The sequence below is a fragment of the Hyla sarda genome, chromosome 6 (assembly GCF_029499605.1).
Source record: "Hyla sarda isolate aHylSar1 chromosome 6, aHylSar1.hap1, whole genome shotgun sequence".
NCBI lineage: Eukaryota > Metazoa > Chordata > Amphibia > Anura > Hylidae > Hyla > Hyla sarda.
This window is the reverse complement of record NC_079194.1, coordinates 76876516-76896946: the sequence shown is the minus strand read 5'-3', so window position 1 is coordinate 76896946 and position 20431 is coordinate 76876516. Positions and strand designations below refer to the sequence as shown.

The window sequence follows — 20431 nt, the reverse complement described above, 5'->3', positions numbered from 1 at the left end:
GAACACATTTAGTTGGGGGAGTATACATTTAGTTGGGGGAGAACCCATTTAGTTGGGAAAGAACACCCTTAGCTAGGAGATAACATGTTTAGCTGGGGGGAGAACACGGTTAGCTGAGGGAGAACACTCTGAGTTGTGGGAGAACATGCTGAGCTGGGAAGAGTACATTTAGCTAGGAAAGAACATGCTTAGCTTGGGGTGAACACACTTCACTTAGGAAGAACACGCTTAGCTGGGGAGAACACGCTTAGCTGGGGGAGAACACACTTAGCTAAGGGAGAACACACATAACTGGGGAGAAATACGCTTAGCTGGGGAGCACATGCTTAGCTGGGGGAATACACGCTAAGCTGGGGGAAAACACGTTTAGCTGTGGGAGAACACGCTTAGCTGGGAAGAACACATTTAGCTGGGGGTGAACACACTTAACTGAGGAAGAACACGCTTAGCTGGGGATAACACTCTTAGCTGGGGGAGAACATGCTTAGCTAGGGGAGAACACACTTAACTGGGAGGAAAACACTTAGCTGGGAAGCACATGCTTAGCTGGGAGAGAACACATTTTGCTGTGGGAGAACACGCTTAGCTGGGAGGAGCACATTTAGCTAGGAAAGAACATGCTTAGCTGGCGGTGAACACACTTATCTGGGGAAGAACACGCTTAGCTGGGGGATAACACACTTAACTGGGGATAACACACTTAGCTGGGGAGAACACACTTAGCTGGGGAGCACATGCTTAGCTGGGGAAGAACACACTTAGCTGGGGAGAACAGGCTTAACTGGGGGAGAACAGGCTTAGCAGGAGGAGAACACACTTAGCTGGGGGAAGAACGTGCTTAGCTGGGGGAGAACGTGCTTAGCTGGGGGAGGACACGCTTAGCAGGGGGAGAACACACTTAGCTGGGGAGAACACGCTTAGCTGGGGAGAACACCCTTAGCTGGGGAGAACACCCTTAGCTGCACTTCTCCCAACTCTGTCTAGCGATCAGGGGGGTCTAAACACTCCGATCGATCAGAATTTTTCACATGTCTGTACGATATGTGAATTTTTTTTTAAAGCGACGATGCCCATTTAAACTTAGGGAGTGAAGGGATACGTCCTGAAATGGCATGTTCGACTCAGTAAGGGAAAAGATCCCGTGCTCTGTAAATTTTCATATTGTACGAAAAATGCATATATCTTTTACCAGAAATACGTTTTTGTAATAAAAGAACAAGAAGGAAAGATCACCAAACAGGTCTGTGCGTTGCTTTTTGTATATGAAGTAAATTTAAAAAGAACTTTCTGCTATATATCTATATACTCTATCCTGGTGACATGCTGGCAAAAGGTGATGTGATTGGGCCCTTGTGTATCCACTATGAGAAAATGATGTAATAAGTGTCTCGCTCCATGGTCTCCTTACCTTTGCTGAATGCTGTTGCCAAAGGTCCCGTTAATGCAGGTTGTTCTACTAAGTCTTCCAAGGGAACTAAATACTGGAGACTTATCTAATGTTCAAAGTTCCCAGGAAGGAAATGCTAACTCCTCTACAGCCTTCCCCTCAATGGTCACTGACTGATAATGCATCATGGCATACAATAAAATAACAGAATTGACTTGTCGGACGAACTCCTATTGTATTTTTAGAAGCACAGAACACCGCAAACATATCAGTCTGCCACAGTTGCTGCACTCCACATTAGTAGTTTATTTCTGACACTTAATAAGTTTAAAGAAACCTTTCATATATGGTCATGTTATTAAAGGGGTATTCCAGGATTTATAATTTTTTTTTATTTGACTATGCTACAGGGGCTGTAAAGTTAGTGTAGTTCGTAATATAGTGTTTGTACCTGTGTTTGATGGTTTGTCTCGTAGTCTTATGTGATCTTTGCTCTGGATGTTCACTTTTAACAGCATACGAAATGATGCCTGTCTCAGGTTTTCCCAGGATGCAGAGCAGCCGAGACACTACCTCACTAGTGTATTCATGTTTATCCTTAACCACCCGAAGGTATACCGCTGGATCCTGTGCTAGGCACGAGGGCAATGAAGACACCGACGCCAAGTTACGGACAACGGTAGCTTTACTGAGGATAGACAGTTGTTACAGTCTATGCAGTACAGCCAGGGCCCAAGGAGGTGACCAGTGACACAGAGACCTCGCAGGATTGCTTGGACTTGTAGTTGTATAGGAGAATTTAGTGCAGGCCATTATATTATCTCTGTCACTGTATATGTTTTGTATAGCTATCAATCAGGAATACCTTCTGGCCAGTAAAGTATCCTGCACACTTGGACATGAGAAAACATTAGACTTTTTACTATAGACATTTGTTGGCTGGGTGTTTAAATAATGTTACAGTCCTAACTGATATATTTACATGTATGTGGACTACTTTTACCATATAACTGGACTATGTGTGGTACATAACTTTTCCATGTTTTAGGGTGAATTAATCTTTGTACCTTGCTGGGAGTTGTCCTTGGGTTGACCTTTTGGACCTACACAACACCACTTCTGGAGAGTCTGGAACACTGTGTCTTCTGGAGCTCATGGCACAGCTGGAACTGTGACTGGGTCTTCCTCAACGAATTTGAGAGTTTGTACAGGGTCCGGACTGACAGGACTCAGAGTCGCTGACTGTGGCGCTGGAGAGACTGGGACAGAGTTGGCGGTCTGCAAACTGGTGTATAGACTGGAGCATACGGTGGCAGGACTTGAGCTGGAGTAGAAATTATTGTTGGTAGAACAGACCTCAAGGCTGGTAAGACACATAAGACTGCAGGCTGACTTGGGGAAAACATAGAGAAGTCCATAGATGGATGTATCCCCTCGCCTGGGATAAACTCTCTTGTAGGTCTGACAGCTGGAGGAGATGGTGCTGGGAGCACTGGCAGATTTTCTTTTGGACATAGTTTAATTTGGTTGCGATGAACAACTTGTGGCTCATACCCAGGCTTTTGTACTTCGTACACGTCAGAGTCCGGATAGGGTACGGCCATCACCGTGTACGGTTCCATCTCCCAGATAGAGTCTAATTTATGGGTTCTTGGAAGATTTTCGCAGCCACACTTTAGCACCCAATTGAAGCGGTTTGGCAGAGGCATGATGGTTGTAGTCCTGTTGCTGTCTTTGTTGAGCCTCGCCCATCTTTTTTCTCACTATTTCCTTGGCTTCATGGATTCTTCCGTGTCCGGTCTTTAGGCAGCTGCCCATGTCACCCCATCATCAAGTAGAAAGGTGTGTACCCCATAGAAGAATGGACTGTGTTATGATAGATCTCCAAAAGTTCAGGCAACAGTCAGGGACACTATTCTTGTCTTGACACAGAGGCTGCTCGCAACATGTGGATAAAGACTTGATTAATGTGTTCACAGAGCCCGTTACCCTCGGGGTGGTAAGCAATAGTTTGGAGTTTCTTAAAGGCATGGAATTGACACAGCTCTTGGAAGAGTTGGGCCTCGAAGGCCTTTCCACAGTCCATTAGAAATATATAAAAGAGAGCGCCCCATAGCATAAAACCGACTGGGCAGGTATTGGTAGAAGGATTCTTTTTAAAACCTCTTACCCCAGGTGGTTGAGTGAGCTCACACACAACAATGGACAGCATGTAGGGATTGTTAGAGCCCGGTCTGCAGCCTCCCAACCAAGTAGATAGCAACAAATGGACTTCAAAGGTGCAGTGGGTCTTTTGCGGCGCTGACTCAGAACAGGCACATCAGGTGAATATAAAAGGTTTATTAAACTGCAACGCGTTTCACCGCACATGGGCGGCTTCATCAGGCATGAAGCCGCCCATGTGCGGGTGAAACACGTTGCATTTTAATAAACCTTTTATACTCACCTGATGTGCCTGTTCCGAGTCAGCGCTGCAAAAGACCCACCGCACCTCTGAAGTCCATTTGTTGCCACAGTCCATTAGGACAGACTCCGGAAACCCAAGGGTTTGCACCCAATTTGAGTAGAACATCTGGGCCGCTGTCTTGACAACCCATTTGGAGTAGTGATCCACCATGGTGAGAGCATAAGTGTACCCCTTGCACACATTCTTGATGACATTACAGGCTGCACATTCACTGCACCATTTCTCAATGTCTCTCTGCATTCCGATCCAATAGAATCTACTCCTGACAGTAGATTCGGTCTTGTGGACTCCAAAGTGTCCCGACTGATCAGGTAGTCCAACAGTCCAACGGATCCTCCATGACTTGACTTTCGTCTTGAAGAATCTTCCAGGTGTATAGGTCTTCTTGAACCTTTTCGGACCTGGGTTCGCTGTCCCTGAGAGCGGTCACAACATTTTGGTTCTTGAACCGTTAATAAAATGGGGGCATCTCCACATCTTCCCACACGTCTTCGACAGGGGGTTCTTCGCTGGGGGTCATCTGAGACAGTGCATCGGCATTGACATTCGACTTGCTGCTTCTGTACTCTATGGTGAAACTATAATTGGCTAATCTTGAAGCCCAACGTTATTTGATGGCACCTAACTTGGTGGTGTTCAGGTGGGCCAACGGGTTGTTGTCTGTGTAGACAGTAAATGTGTGTAGACAGTAATGGCAGTCAAGTAGTCCTTGAACTTTTCGGTTACGGCCCATACCAAAGCGAGAAGTTCTAATTTGAATGAGCTTTAGTTTGCATCGTTCTTCTCGGCTCCTCGCAGGTTACGACTGACATAGGCAACTACCTGCTCCTGTCCTACTTGGACTTGGGACAGGACGGCTCCCAGACCTTCAAAACTGGCATCGGTATATAGCTGGATCGGCTGACAGTAGTCTGGATACGCCAGGATGGGTGGTTCTGTCAGTAGATGTTTAAGAGCTCGGAACGCTGTCTCTTGCTCTGCAGCCCATTCAACAGGTAGTCTTCGATTGTAGTTCTCCTTCGTCGTACCCTGTAAGAGAGCTGTGAGGGGTTCTGCAATCTGGGCGAAGTGGGGGAGGAAGTGGCGGTAGTAGCCGGCAAATCCCAGGAGGCTCCTGACATCTTCCACCGTGCGCGGGGTAGGCCAGTTCTTGATAACTTCGCTTTTCAGGATTAGGCTGGCAATATGATCCAAGTAGTGTACCTGAGGTTTAAGCAAGTGACACTTTGAGGGCTTGATCTTCAGCCCATGCTTGATCAGGACTTGGAAGACGTCTGACAGATGAATGAGGTACTCCTGGTAGGACTTGGAATACACAATAACATCGTCCAGGTACAATAGGACACTTTGAAAATTCAGATGGCCCAGGCACCTTTCCATCAGACGCTGGAACATAGCAGAGGCATATCACAGCCCAAACGGCATACTTTTAAACTTGAACAGTCCCATGGGTTTCACGAAGGCGGTTTTCTCTCGATCCTCCACGGCCATGGGCAATTGCCAATATCCACTAGCTAAGTCCAGGGTGGAGAAGTAAGCAGCCAACCCGAGGGCAGTGAGTGACTCCTTGATCCTTGGCAATGGAAAAAAGTCCTTATGTGTGACATTGTTCCATTTCCTGTAGTCGATACAGAAGCAGATGGTTCCATCCTTTTTCTTGACTAGGACAAGTTGCACTGCCCAGGGGCTCTGACGTTCTTGGATGACGTCTGCCTCTTTCATGTCGGCCAGCATCTTCTTGACAGTCTGATACATGCCTGGCGCGACCGGGCAGTGTCTTTCTTTGATAGGTGGGCTGTCGCGTGGGACATCTGTGGGATGTTTTCTGAAAGCTTCATGGTATCTTTTGGCGACACTGATGACTCCCTTGACTTGGTCCCTCGGGTTGTGTCGTCTCCAACTTGGAGTTGTGCCCACCAGGATTCGGGAGGATTCGTACTGGATCCTTCAGCCACTTGGGCTGCATGCTGTCGGGCCACCATACATTCTGTTAAGATGTCCTTTGACTCTACAAGAAACAACTGGGCTACTGGGATATATTTGGGTAACACAGTAGCAGCATCAGACAGGTTGACTAACCGGACTGGAACTCTCCCGTTGGTAACGGTGACAAGGCTTCTAGCAACTCAGACAAGAGGATGGTCTTCTAGTTGCAGAGGCTCCAGCAGGGCTTGATAGTCTCTATTCTTGACTCTGGGACGTGCACGACACCAGATGATAGTCTCTGTGTCGGGTTACAAGGTCACCGACATGATGTCTTGTACTCGACCTTTGCAGATTTCACCTTGCTTGTTGGCAAACTTCCGCTTCGCTTGTAGAACCTTCAAGTGGTGCTGCACAGCCAACTGGCCTGAAGGGGACATATGGGGAAGAGAGTCATGCAAAGCATCTATTATTTCAACAAAACAGTTTTTCATAATGTTCATCCCCAATATAAACTCAGCATACCCCTTATCTGTCACATTAGTTACAATCACTCCCTACCCGCTAAGTACATGCTCTCCCAACTGAATGGTTGGCTCCCAGTATCCATGTCTGGGGACTGGTTGTCCATTACCTGCAAGTACTCGGAAGTTAACATCCTCCGGTTCACACAATAAACTAGCATCCCAATGCTGATAGAAAACCTTTTAAGGTATAGTAGACATTCGTGACCAGGTATCTGTCATGATCTTCGGTCCCCACACCATCTTCAGGTAAGGTACCGATCTCCATCTTCTCCCCCCGTTCTGCCCGACATCCAGGGGTGGGCAGAATGGTGGGTTGCCATGGCAACACACTGTACTGCGCTGCCATTGGTCAGAATCAGTTCTGACCAATGGCAGGGGATAGGAGGAGATTGCAGCACTGCGACCTCGCTCCCATCCCTCAGGATGATCGGGGCTGTCACTCACAGCTCCGATCATCCCTATTTTCCGGGTGATCGGGTCACCAGAGACCCGATCAGCCCGGAATAGCAGAAAATCGCATGTCTGAATTGACATGCGATTTTCTGCGATCGCCGACATGGGGGGGGGGGATGTCTCAGGACCCCCCTCAGCGATGTGCCGGGATGCCTGCTGAATGATTTCAGCAGGCATCCCAGTCCGGTCCCCAACCGGCTAGCGGCGGGGACCGGAATTTCCACGGGCGTATGCATACGCCCCCTGTCCTTAAGGACTCGGGATGCAGGGCGTATGCATACGCCCGGCATCCTGAAGAGGTTAAGATCCAGCATGGTGAACAACATAATTATAAAAATAATGCCACAATTGCAGATTTATGTCACCTCGTCATAATTTGCACAAAAATTTTGATAAAAGGTGATCAAAAAGTCCAGTCAAAACAAAAATGGTAGCGATAAAAAAAAAAATTCATAGTACAAAAAATTAGTCTTCATACAGCCCCCTATACACTTTCTTTTTGTTTGCTTGTGCGGTGGCCCAGTACAGGAGTTGCACCCATGTAACCTTGTGTTCTGTCTGGTGGACTCTATTGCATTGTCTCCGGGGTCCACATCCCTCTTATGGACGGTCAAGTGTTAAATATGCAATATTTTCTTGTGTTATGTATTGGTTAATCTTTTGAGGCATGTGTGTCTTTAAATATTGTTGCTAAGCCTATGTAACCAGGGAAGGTGTCAGTGACCAGATGAATTGTCAGTGAACTATAGGACACCTCCAGAGTCTCCTACATATAATCCCTGGGAGGAGCTAGCTAGTGGAATTGAGTTCAGTTTAGACCTTGCTGAGGAACAGTCAAGACCTGAGAGTGTCTGGCGTCCTGAGGAGACCCAAGGCCTATCCACGCAGCCTCAGACACGTCAGTCCCAGTCAAGTCAGTCAAGATCAGTCTGTCTAAATTCAGCGTGGTCCATCTGTCTGCCTCAGTAAAGCTGCTGTTGTTCCGTAATTTGGCGTCGGAGTCATTATTTGTCCCATGCCTAGCCAAGGATCCAGCGGCCTTACTTTGCAGAGGTTAACCACGCCCTGGCATCATGAATAAAAGGGGTTAATGCCATCTGCCACTAGGGTAATAACATCTGCCCTCATCACACCCTCACCATACTTGTTTTCCAAATTTTTCCCCTCACAATAATGCTTATTGCCTTGCATTTTATGGTAAAATGAAAGGTGTTATTACAAAGTGCAATTAGTTAGGCAAAAAACAAGCCCTCATATGGGTCTGTGGATGGAAATAGAAAAAAAGCAAAAATGAAAACTGGTTCTGTCATCAAGGCCAAAACAGGCTGTGTCCTAAAAGGGGTTATCCGGGCATAGACATGGATGGAGGGGGCGTGGCGTGACGTCAAATCTCCAGTCTCCGAGACTGGAGACGCAGCCCCGCATAGAATGCGGGTGTTGCACAGAGATCGCGGGGGGGCTAAGATGTCTTTGCCCAGATAACCCCTTTAAAGGGTTAAGAGATTAAATGGGCACTGTCAGATTCAAAAACTTTTCATGAGTTGTACATCTTGGAAAAACATGAAACTTTTTTTTTTTTTTTTAAATCAACTGGTGGCAGAAAGTTAAACAGATTTGTAATTCTTTTCTTTTTGGAACACAGAGCGCTGTGCTGAATCACGAGCACAGTGCTCTCTGCTGACATCTCTGTCCATTTGAAGAACTGTCCAGAGTAGGAGAAAATCCCCATAGCAAATATATGCTGCTCTGGACAGTTCCTAAAATGGACAGAGATGTCAGCAGAGAGCACTGTGCTCGTGATGTCAGCAGAGAGCAATGTGTTCCAAAAAGAAAATAATTTCCTCTGTAGCATTAAGCAGCTAATAAGTACTGGAAGGATTAAGATTTTTTAATAGAAGTAATTCATCCACAAGACCAATATATGGTGGGTCAATAAAATAATTCACCTATAGACTACCTTAGTGGTCCAGAAATACCCTTTTTCCCATATATTATTAAAATGCACTTTAATATTAATGGCACACCACTTGTGATTAAAAGTTCAGTGCATATCACTCCCTATTATCTCCACTGTATTCATTGTGCCGTGCTGGCTACATCATTTTGTTAACCACACGCACTGCAGTTGCTATGCGGCGGAAAACAAGTAAGGGAGATATGCTACTGATGTTAACCCCTTAAGGACTCATGGTTTTTCAGTTTTTGCACTTTCGTTTTTTCCTCCTTACCTTTTAAAATTCATAACCCTTTCAATTTCCCACCTAAAATTCTATATTATGGCTTATTTTTTGTGTCACCAATTCTACTTTGCAGTGACATTAGTCATTTTACCCAAAAATTCAAAAATCATTGTGCGACAAAATCGAAGAAAAAACGCCATTTTGTAAATTTTGGGGGCTTCCGTTTCTACGCAGTGCATTTTTCGGTAAAAATGACGCCTTATCATTATTCTGTAGGTCTATACGGTTAAAATGATACCCTACTTATATAGGTTTGATTTTGTCGCACTTCTGGAAAAAATCATAACTACATGCAGGAAAATTTATACATTTAAAAATGTCATCTTCTGACCCCTATAACTTTTTTTTTCCATGTACAGGGTGGTATGAGGACTCATTTTTTTGCGCCGTGATCTGAAGTGTTTATCGGTATGATTCTTGTTTTGATCTGACTTTTTGATCACTTTTTATTCATTTTTTAATGGTATAAAAAGTGACCAAAATACGCTTTTTTGACTTTGGAATTTTTTTGCGCGTACGCCATTGACCGTGTAGTTTAATTAATGATATATTTTTTATAGTTCGGACATTTACGCACCTGGCGATACCCCATATGTTTATTTTTTTTTTATTTACACTGTTTTATTTTTTTTATGGGAAAAGGGGGGTGATTCAAACTTTTATTAGGGAAGGGGTTAAATGACCTTTATTAACACTTTTTTTAACTTTTTTTTGCAGTGTTATAGGTCCCATAGGGACCTATAACACTGCACACACTGATCTCCTATGCTGATCACTGGCGTGTATTAGCACGCCTGTGATCAGCTTTATCGGCGCTTGACTGCTCCTGCCTGGATCTCAGGCACGGAGCAGTCATTCGTCGATCGGACACCGAGGAGGCAGGTAAGGGCCCTCCCGGTGTCCTGTAAGCTGTTCGGGACACCGCAATTTCACCGCGGCGGTCCCGAACAGCCCGACTGACTAGCTGGGATAGTTTCACTTTCACTTTAGAAACGGCGGTCAGCTTTGACCGCCGCTTCTAAAGGGTTAATACAGAACATTGCCGTGATCGGCGATGTGTGGTATTAGCCGCGGGTCCCGGGCGTTGATGAGCGCCGGGACCGACGCCATGTGATGCGGGGTCGCGGCGCGACCCTGTTTCATATTGCGGGAGCCGGCGCAGGACGTAAATATACGTCCTGCTTCGTTAAAGGGTTAAAAAAACTAGACCTTGGCCCCCCTCAACATGTTTCGCTGTAACCACAGCTTTGTCAACAGGTGCCCTGTTACCTCTTGACAAAGCTGTGGTTACAGCGAAACATGTCGAGGGGGGGCCGAGGTCTAGTGTTTTTAACATCAGTAGCATATCTCCCTTACTTGTTTTCAGCCGCATAGCAACTGCAGTGCGTGTGGTTAACAAAATGATGTGGCCAGCACGGCACAATGAATACAGTGGAGATAATAGGGAGTGATATGCACTGAATTTTTAATCACAAGTGGTGTGCCATTAATATTAAAGTGCATTTTATTAATATATGGGAAAAAGGGTATTTAATAGAAGTAATTTACAAATCTGCTTAACTCTCTGGCACCAGTTGATTAAAACAAAAAACTTTTCCACCAGAGTACCACCTTTAACCTTTCTAATACTCTTAATAAGAAAATACAAAAAACTTTATAATAAAAAACAAAAGCAAAATATTATTTAAATTAAAAAAACAATAACAAAAAAACAAAAAAAAAAACAAGCTAGTTTTAAGGCATACTAGGTTTTAAAAAAATCCAAAAGGAAATGTACATTTTAAGAAACCCTGCAGTTTCCTTATGACATAAAACAAATATTCTGGTGATAAGTGCCAAAATACTAACTCTAGAGATTACTTTAGTAAATAGTATTCTGCAGTGGGATCAATGAACTTAGTACTTGTGTATATCCTCAGAACAAAACAATCAGAATGAGATTAGTGCCTGTACATCCCAGGATCGTCCGGTCCTCTGGAATCATACTGACATATCAGTGTATAAGGGAAGAGTTATTGCAGAATCAATATATCTGTTTTTGTCTCCAGCATTGACCTTTCAATTGCAGGCAGTCTGCATCGCTTGCTTTATTTCGGCTTGGTTTTCTTCCCCAAGGTCACAGAGGTTGATAATAATATAATGTATTATTGGGAAATAATTTGTCCAAACGCAAATTCCAATGACTTGGATTGAACCGGATAGAATTGGGGTTATTGCAGTGCGAACTAGATCTACACTGACTATTATGGACATAAACAGTCAAGGACAGTATAAGTTGGCGGATATAACTAAAGTGTACTGTTGTGGGGGTATATTCAAATGTACAGTATTCTGCGCATACATGATGTGCAGGATTTGAAGCTGTCGATTTGATGCTGTGCTCAGTCATTTATATTGAAATCCGCAGCCTAAAATCTGCAGCTTGAAATCTACAGCATCAAATATGAGCAGGTTACTGTACATGTAAATACACACTAAAGGGAATGTGTCATCAGAAAATTATCTGTTATTAACCCCTTAAGGACGCAGGCATTTTCATTTTTTCCTCATCACCTTCTAAAAATCACAACGCTTTCAATTTTGCACCTAAAATTCCATATGATGGCTTATTTGTTGCACCACATATTCTACTTTGCAGTGACATCAGTCATTTTACCAAAAAATCCACAGCGAAATGGAAAAAAAATTAATTGTGCGACAAAATGTAAGAAAAAATTCTATTTTATTACTTTTGGGGGCTTCCGTTTCTACATAGTGCACTTTTTGGTAAAAATTACACCTTATCTTTATTCTGTAGGTCCATACGGTTAAAGTTATACCTGAATTATATAGGTTTGATTTTGTACTATTTCTGAAAAAAAATCATAACTACATGCAGGAAAATTTATATGTTTAAAATTATCATCTTCTGACCCCTATAACTTTTTCATTTTTCTGCGTATGTGCCGGTATGAGGGCTCATTTTTTGCGCTGTGATCTGAAGTTTTTATCGGTACCATTTTGTATTGATTGGCCTTTTTTATCGCTTTTTATTCATTTTTTCATAATATAAAAAGTGACCAAATATATGCTATTTTGGAATTTTTTTGCGCGTACACCATTGACCGTGCAGTTTAATTAACAATATGTTTTTATAGTTTGGACATTTCCGCATGCGGTGATACCACATATGTTTATTTTTATTTACACAGTTGTTTTTTTAAATGGGAAAAGGGGGTGATTCTTACTTTTATTAGGGAAGGGGTTAAATGATCTTTATCAACTTTTTTTTCCCACACTTTTTTTGCAGTGCTATAGCCCCCTTTAGTGGCTATAGCACTGCACATATCGATTTTACACACAGATCAGCCCCATGCATTAACATGGAGATGATCAGTGTTATCGGCAGTCGATTGCTCAAGCCTGGATCTCAAGCTTGGAGCAATCAATCGCCGATCATATGCGATGGAGGCAGGTAAGGGGACCTCCGCTCACGTTCTAGCTGATCAGGACATCACGATTTCACCGCAATGGTCCCGATCAGCCGACTGAGGAAGCTTTAACTTTAATTTTAGACGCGGCGATCAACTTCGAATGCCGCTTCTGAAGGGTTAATAGCGCGCGGTACAACGATCGGTGCCGCACGCTATTAGCCCAGGTTCCCGGCTTTCATTAGCCATCGGGACTGACCCGCTATGACGCGGGGTCACGGGGTGACCCCGTGTTATATACCGGGACTGGGCACTGGGTGTACCGTCCTTAAGAGGTTAAAATCAATTTTGGTGGGAATTTCTATAGCTTCCTATGTTCTACATTATAAAATAATCCTGACACACATACATATGTGTTAAGGCTAATTTATTAAGCCTGTATTTGTGGGAGGGGCGGGATTTCGCTATAAGAACCCGCGGCAGTACCTGTGCTTGACGCCGTCGGTTCGTCAGCAGTCAGCTGACAGGAAGTCGGTACAGGAAACGGCGTCTCCAGTGTGTGAGGACGTGGCTGGTCCTCCCAGCTCCCGCAAACGGCACAGAGTCATCTCGCCTCCCCGCCCCCCCCCCCCCCCCCTTGGCTGGTGAGTAGGTCGCGGGAGCCGGGGGACCAGAGGTGCCGGCCTCGGTCGCAGCGGGTCCTTCACGTGACATGGATCAGCTGACGTGTGGTGTCAGCTGACCGGAAGTCTTCGCAGAGCGGCGTAAGTGGCTGGGGGCTGTGTTCCATCGCAGCCCGATCACCGGAGGTAGGCCGCTCATCGGAGGGGACCCCCGGCCAGACCTGGCCCCCGGTTTCATTTTTCAGGGACCAGCGTCCTCGTGCGTGGGTTGAACAAGTATTTTGGTCAGCAGATAGTCCGGGCCCACTCCTGCAGTCTATCGGAGGTTCACGCTGCATGTTATTCTGGGGTTGTCTCGCACCCCCACGGTTCTATGAGGTGGGGGGTTCACAAAGCACGTTTTTTCCTTTGCTATCTCCTGTGTGGGCATTTGTAAGGATGTCGCTGAACACTGGGGGGGGGGGGGATCCTCATGAGTTGCTCTCCAGCCCCCCCCCCCCCCAGTTTCTAGGCTGATAAAAAAAAAACGGTCATATTTTATGTATATGCTCTTAGTGCTGAGAGCAAGGGCGTGTCACGGGTTACCGCTACGTGCATTGGTAGCATTCGTGCTGTGCATGCGTTTGTAGTATCGGTACTGCATGGATGCTGGTAGTGCCGTACATGCACCCATATTGTTCATTCTGTGCATACGTGGGTAGCAATTACACCATAGACATTAATAGCTTTTTACGGTTCCTATGCCTGCAGCATTTATGTTGTACATACGCCCGTACCATTTTACACCATACATACGCCCGTAGCATTTATTCTATACATACGCCTGTAGTGTTTATTCTGTATACACGCCCGTGGCATTCATACCGCACATGCGCTTGTAGCATTTATTCTGTTCATATGCCAATGGCATTTATACTGTACTTACGCCCGTAGCATTCATACTGTACTTACGCCTGTACCATTTATACTGTTCATACGCCCGTAGCATTCATACTGTACATACGCCCGTAGCATTCATACTGTACATACGCCTGTACCATTTATACTGTACATACGCCCGTAGCATTTATACTGTACATAGGCCGTATCATTTATACTGTACATACGCCCGTAGCATTCATGCTGTACATACGCCCGTAGCACTTATACAGTACATACGCCCGTAGCATTTATACTGTACATACGCCCGTAGCTTCATACTATACTCATGCCCGTAGCTTTTATACTGTACATACGCCCGTAGCACTTATCACTTATACCGTACATACGCCCGTAGCATTTATACTGTACATACACCCGTAGCTTCATACTATACTCATGCCCGTAGCTTTTATACTGTACACACGCCCGTAGCATTTATACCGTACATACGCCCCTAGCTTCATACCATACTTATGCCCATAGCTTTTATACTGTACATACACCCGTAGCATTCATACTGTACATACGCCCGTAGCATTCATACTGTACATACGCCCGTAGCATTCATACTGTACATACGCCCGTAGCATTCATACTGTACATACGCCTGTACCATTTATACTGTACATACGCCCGTAGCATTTATACTGTACATACCCCCGTAGCATTTATACTGTACATACGCCCGTAGCATTCATGCTGTACATACGCCCGTAGCATTCATGCTGTACATACGCCCGTAGCACTTATACAGTACATACGCCCGTAGCATTTATACTGTACATACGCCCGTAGCTTTATACTATACTCATGCCCGTAGCTTTTATACAGTACATACGCCCGTAGCACTTATACCGTACATACGCCCGTAACTTTTATACTGTACATACGCCCGTAGCTTCATACTATACTTGTGCCCGTAGCTTTTATACTGTACACACGCCCGTAGCATTTATACCATACATACGCCCGTAGCTTCATACCATACTTATGCCCATAGCTTTTATACCGTACATACACCCGTAGCTTTTATACTGTACATACGCCCGTAGCATTTATACCGTACATACGCCCGTAGCTTTTATATTGTACATACGCCCGTAGCTTTTATACTGTACATACGCCCGTAGCTTTCATACTGTACATACGCCCGTAGCATTTATACTGTACATACGCCCGTAGCTTTTATACTGGTTATACGCCCGTAGCTTTTATACTGGTTATACGCCCGTGGCTTATACTGTATACATGCCAGCACGTTCTCTAGCTGCTCTGCATGTTACGGTAGGGGTTAATTATAGGCCAGCAAGTTCTTTAGCTGCTCTGCATATTACAGTAGGGGTTAATTATATGCCGACACGTTCTCTGGCTGCCTCACTCTGCATATTACGGTAGGGGTTAATTACATGCCAGCAGGTTCTCTGGACGCTTCGCTCTGCATTTTACAATAGGGGTTAATTATATGCCGGTACGCTCTGACTGCTCCGCATATTACAGTAGGGGTTAATTATATGCCAGCACGCTCTCTGACCGTTCCGCTCGGCACATGACAAGTAGAGGTTAATCTTATGCCAGCACGTTTTCTGGCTGCTCCGCTCTGCACATTAAACTAAGGGGTTAATCATATGCCAGCGCGTTTTCTGGCTGCTCTGCCTGCACATTACAAGTAAGGGTTAATTATATGCCGGCACGCCTCCTGGCTGCAGGAGCTTTGTTACATACATGCAGCGCATGCATGGCTACATTATGAAAGTTTTGTGAAATGTGTTCTCTTTACAGGTATAAATAAGAATAAAAATAAATAAAAAAGGGGAGGGTTCTTCGAGGTATCAGATGACCGAGCACATCATACATGTACTTAATTATTCGTGTCAGGGTGTTTTAGGTAGGTTCAGCTTTAGCGTTTCTACGTATTGGGAGTGTGTTATGCCTAGCATCCTTCTGCCACCCGTGTACAGATACGATTATGCGGAGCATTAAAAAAAAATAAAGAAAGAATAAAAATTGTGTTTATGTGAAATTTAGATAAATAATTTTCCTTAAGTGCTATGGTCCCCATTTAGGCTTTAACCAATCCTCCGTGACAAACACTTCGTCAGTAAGGTTGGTCCATGGTAGTTGAAGGGACACTCAAGGGTACATGTATATTGTCCTCACACTCACAGGATATATACTGTACACACGCTCGCAGGGTTTATACTGTACTCACGCTCGTGGGATTTGTACTGTACTCACGCTCGCAGGGTTTATACTGTTCACACGTTCATAGGTTTTACAGTATACACGCTCATAGGATTTACATTGTACATATGCTCAGATGGTTCATACGGTACACTCGCTGGTAGTATTCATGCTGTACACATGCTCGTAGGATTTATATTGTACATACGCTCAGGGTTCATACGGTACACTCGCTGACAGTATTCATACTTTACACACGCTTGCAGGGTTTATACAGTATACGCGCTCGTGGGGGTTGTGCAGTATACTCGCTTCTAGGATTTATGCGGTACACATGCCCGCAGGTTTATACTGTACGTTCGCTCAGAGTGTTTATGCTGTACACTCGCTGGTAGTACTTATACTGCACACACGCTTGTAGGTTTCACGTCATTCATACGCTCATAGGAAGTATACAGTACGTAACACTCTCACATACGTACGCTCACAGATCCGCTGGTGCTGTTACATGTTATTAGTGTTGCTCGCGAATATTCGCAAAGCGAATTTTATTCGCGAATATCGCATATTAGCGAATTCGCGAATATTTTCTTATATAGCACTATATATTCGTAATTACGAATATTCGTTTATTTTTATTTTTTTTTCACAGTAAACATCACAGTGATCACCCCTCTCTGCTTCCAGCTTGTGTGGTGTAAAGAAGGCTCTAATACTACTGTATGAGACTGGCGTGCGAATTTTCGCATATGCAAATTTTTGATAATGTTAATTTTGGTCTATGCTAATTTTCACATATGCTAATTTTGGCATACGCGAATTTCCGCATATGCGAAAATAAAACGCGAATATGCAAATTTAGCGAATATATGACGAATATTCATCCATATATTCGCGAAATATCGCAAATTCGAATATGGCCTATGCCGCTCAACACTAGTAATCACCTGCTGGTGTTTTTCAAAAATACAGATTTTTTTTTCCATAGTGTACCATTTTGTACCTGTTAATCTGTCAAGGGCCTACATACTGTGAAAGTCCAAACAATAGTACTCACCGGCTGGTGTTTTACAAAAATACAGATTTTTTTGTGCGTATTGTTGCAAATATTTTTGCCCTCATCAGTGCATACCGCATACGTACATCCAAGTAGTGTACCATTTTGTACCTGTTAATCTGTCAAGGGCCTACATACTGTGAAAGTCCAAACAATAGTATTCACCGGCTGGTGTTTTACAAAAATTACAAAGTTTTTAGGCTCATTGCAGCGCATTTTTATGCCCTCTTCAGTGCATACCGCATACATACATCCAAGTATTGTACCATCTTGTAACTGTTAATCTGTCAAGGACCTACATACTGTGAAAGCACAGCCATAAGTATTCACCTGCTGCTGTTCTAGACAAATACTGTTTAAAGAGTAGTGTAACATAGTAATATAGTTCATGAGCTTGAAAAAAGACCAGAGTCCATCAAGTTCAACCAATATCCCTAATGAGTCCCTACTGAGTTGATCCAGAGGAAGGCAAAAAACCCTCATACCAGAGGTAAAAATTCCTTCCCGACTCTATGTATGGCAGTCAGAATAAATCCCTGGATCAACGTTCTGTCCCTATAAATCTAGTATCCATAACCAGCGATGTTATAACTCTCCAAGAATGCATCCAGACCCGTTTTGAACTCTTTTACAGAGTTCACCCTGACCACCTCCTCAAGCAGAGAATCCCACAGTCTCACTGCTCTTACAGTAAAGAATCCCCGTCTGTGCTGGTGTAGAAACCTTCTTTCCTCTAAATGTAGAGGATGCCCCCTTGTTATAGATACAGTCCTGGGTATAAATAGATCATGGGAGAGATCTCTGTACTGTCCCCTGATATATTTATACATAGTTATTAGGTCTCCCCTAAGCCTTCTTTTTTCTAAACTAAATAACCCTAATTCTGATAATCTTTCTGGGTACTGTAGTCCTCCTATTCCCCATATTACTCTGGTTGCCCGTCTTTGAACCCTCTCCAGCTCCACTACATCTTTCTTGTTCTCTGGTGCCCAGTACTTTTTCACAGTATTCCATGTGTGGTCTGACTAGTGATTTGTACAGCTGTAGAATTATTTCCTTGTCGTGGGCATCTATGCCCCTATTGATGCACCCCATGATTTTATTTGACTTTGCAGCAGCTGCCCGACACTTGTCACAACAGCTAAATTTAGTGTTAACTAAGACTCCTAAGTCCTTTTCCATGTCAGTCGTCCCAAGTATTGTCCCATTTAATACATAACCCCAGCCCAGATTTTTCCTCCCCATGTGCATTACCTTACATTTATCAGTGTTGAACCTCATTTGCCACTTCCCAGCCCAAACCTCCAACCTATCCAGATCCATTTGTAGCAGTGCACTGTTCTCTATAGTGTTTATCACTTTACAGAATTTAGTATGATCTGAAAGGATTGTTACTTTACTATTCCACCCCTCTACAAGGTCATTAATAAATATATCAAACAGAACAGGACCCAGGGCGGACCCCTGTGGTACCCAACTAGTAACAGTCACCCAATCAGAATGAGTAACATTAATAACCACCCTCTGTTTCCTATCACTGAGTCAGTTACTTACCCACTTACACACACATTCTCCCCTAGCCCCATCCTTCTCATTTTATGCACCAACCTTTTATGAGGCACCGTATCAAATGCTTTGGAAAAATCCAGATATACGACATCCAGCAATTGCCCCTGGTCCAGTCTGGAGCTCACCTCCTCATAGTATTGTAATACCCTCATATACGCACTAAGTTTGTCAGGCAGAGAAGTGCCAGGATGTGCACAGAGGAGTGGCAGAAGCCTAAATTCTTCAGGCAGAGTTGGCAGCAGACTAGGGGTGAGTGGCAGCAGGAGTAGCAGTGAGAGGCCTGAGCTCTCGTTATCAGCCAGCGGTCGTGTCTCGACAAGCAACCCATCTGCCGTTGTCGACTGGTTAACACGCTCATCCACTTCATCACAAGTGACATCTGACACCCCCAGACAACAGTCAGTGGGTTCCTCAGACACAACCTTCAGTTGGCATGGCCTGGGAGCAGTCCCTGTCCTCCCATTGCCTTTGTCCTATGCTGTTCCCTCTCCTAGAGAAGTATCTTATGTTGTGGGTTCAGCTCCACTATTCACTGAGGACGATCTAATAGAGGACAGTCAGCAGCTACTGCCCAGCCAAGAAGGGGAGGAGACATGCGCCGCTTGCTCCGCTAGGCGGCCAAGTAGTGATGCGGAGAGTGACGTGGGAGGCGGTGTTGCCAGGGTTCAGGGTCCTGAAGCAGACACTGTTGGGGAACCTGAGGAGGACATTAGTGACGTGCAGACAACTGCTGATGATGATGAAGCCGATCGCAATTGGGAGCCGGGTGCAGAAGGGGCTTCATCATCATCAGGAGAAGAGAGTTGCAGGTTGCCCTCGAGGCAGCAGCTGAGTCAGCAAGGCGCTAGCACGGTTGGCAGTCAGCATGATGGCAGGAGTGGAAATTCTGGAGCCAAACGTGCCTGGGGGAGACCACCTGCTTCGCGTCAGCCTACCTTTCCGGGAGGGGTTCCTGGAGATGGTGACAGTAGCAGTCAATTAGTGCGGACTGTAGGTGGGAAAATCAGATACTCGAGGGTGTGGCAGTTTTTCATCAGGCATCCGGAGGAGGTTCACGTAGCCACATGCAAGATATGTCGTCAGAAGGTGAAGCGTGGCCAGGGTCCCAATGTCAGCACCATGGCCCTGCATCAACACATGCTTCGCCACCATAAAGCTGCCCGGGAGAACCGTGGCTCCGATGTAGTGGTCCAGCCTGCTGCATCACCCAGTGGCCATCCACTCCCTCCTTCATCCAGCCAAGGCTCCAGCACCTCAGCCGAAAGGAGCTGTGTGTCAAACCCTCCTTCTGTCGCTCCAGATGCTCCTGCTTCTCCCACTTTTAGTCAGCCATTCCGCCAACAATCCATCGGCGAAGCCATGTCCAAGAGACAACAGTATGCGCCCACTCATCCAAAGGTGCAGAAGTTGAATGTGCTCCTGTCCAAGTTGCTGGTGCTGCAGTCCCTCCCTTTTCAAGTGGTGGACTCTGCACCTTTCAGAGAATTGATGGCTTGTGCCGAGCCGAGGTGGAGAGTCCCAAGCCGTCATTTCTTTGCGAATGAGGCAGTACCAGCCCTGCATAAGTTTGTACAAGAAAAGGTGGGCCAGTCCTTGTGCCTGTCGGTGTGTTCAAAAGTGCTTGGCAGCGCCGATGTGTGGAGCTGTAACTACGGGCAGGGACAATACTTGTC

General features: G+C 45.0%; 1 protein-coding gene across 5 annotated transcripts in view; it reads right to left on the bottom strand.

Annotated features, from left to right (window-relative positions):
• LOC130277555 (platelet glycoprotein IX-like) overlaps positions 1-2510 on the bottom strand; it is a 31642-nt gene extending 29132 nt beyond the window's left edge. The window contains exon 1 of one of the 5 annotated variants that reach the window (XM_056528250.1): positions 2455-2510. The gene's annotated coding sequence lies outside the window, so the exon portion shown is untranslated. Of the gene's footprint in view, positions 1-1408; positions 1458-2454 lie in introns of those variants that run through there. The other 4 variants (XM_056528248.1, XM_056528247.1, XM_056528249.1 and 1 more) reach the window with 4 other exon arrangements.
• Between the last annotated feature and the right edge of the window lie 17921 nt (positions 2511-20431).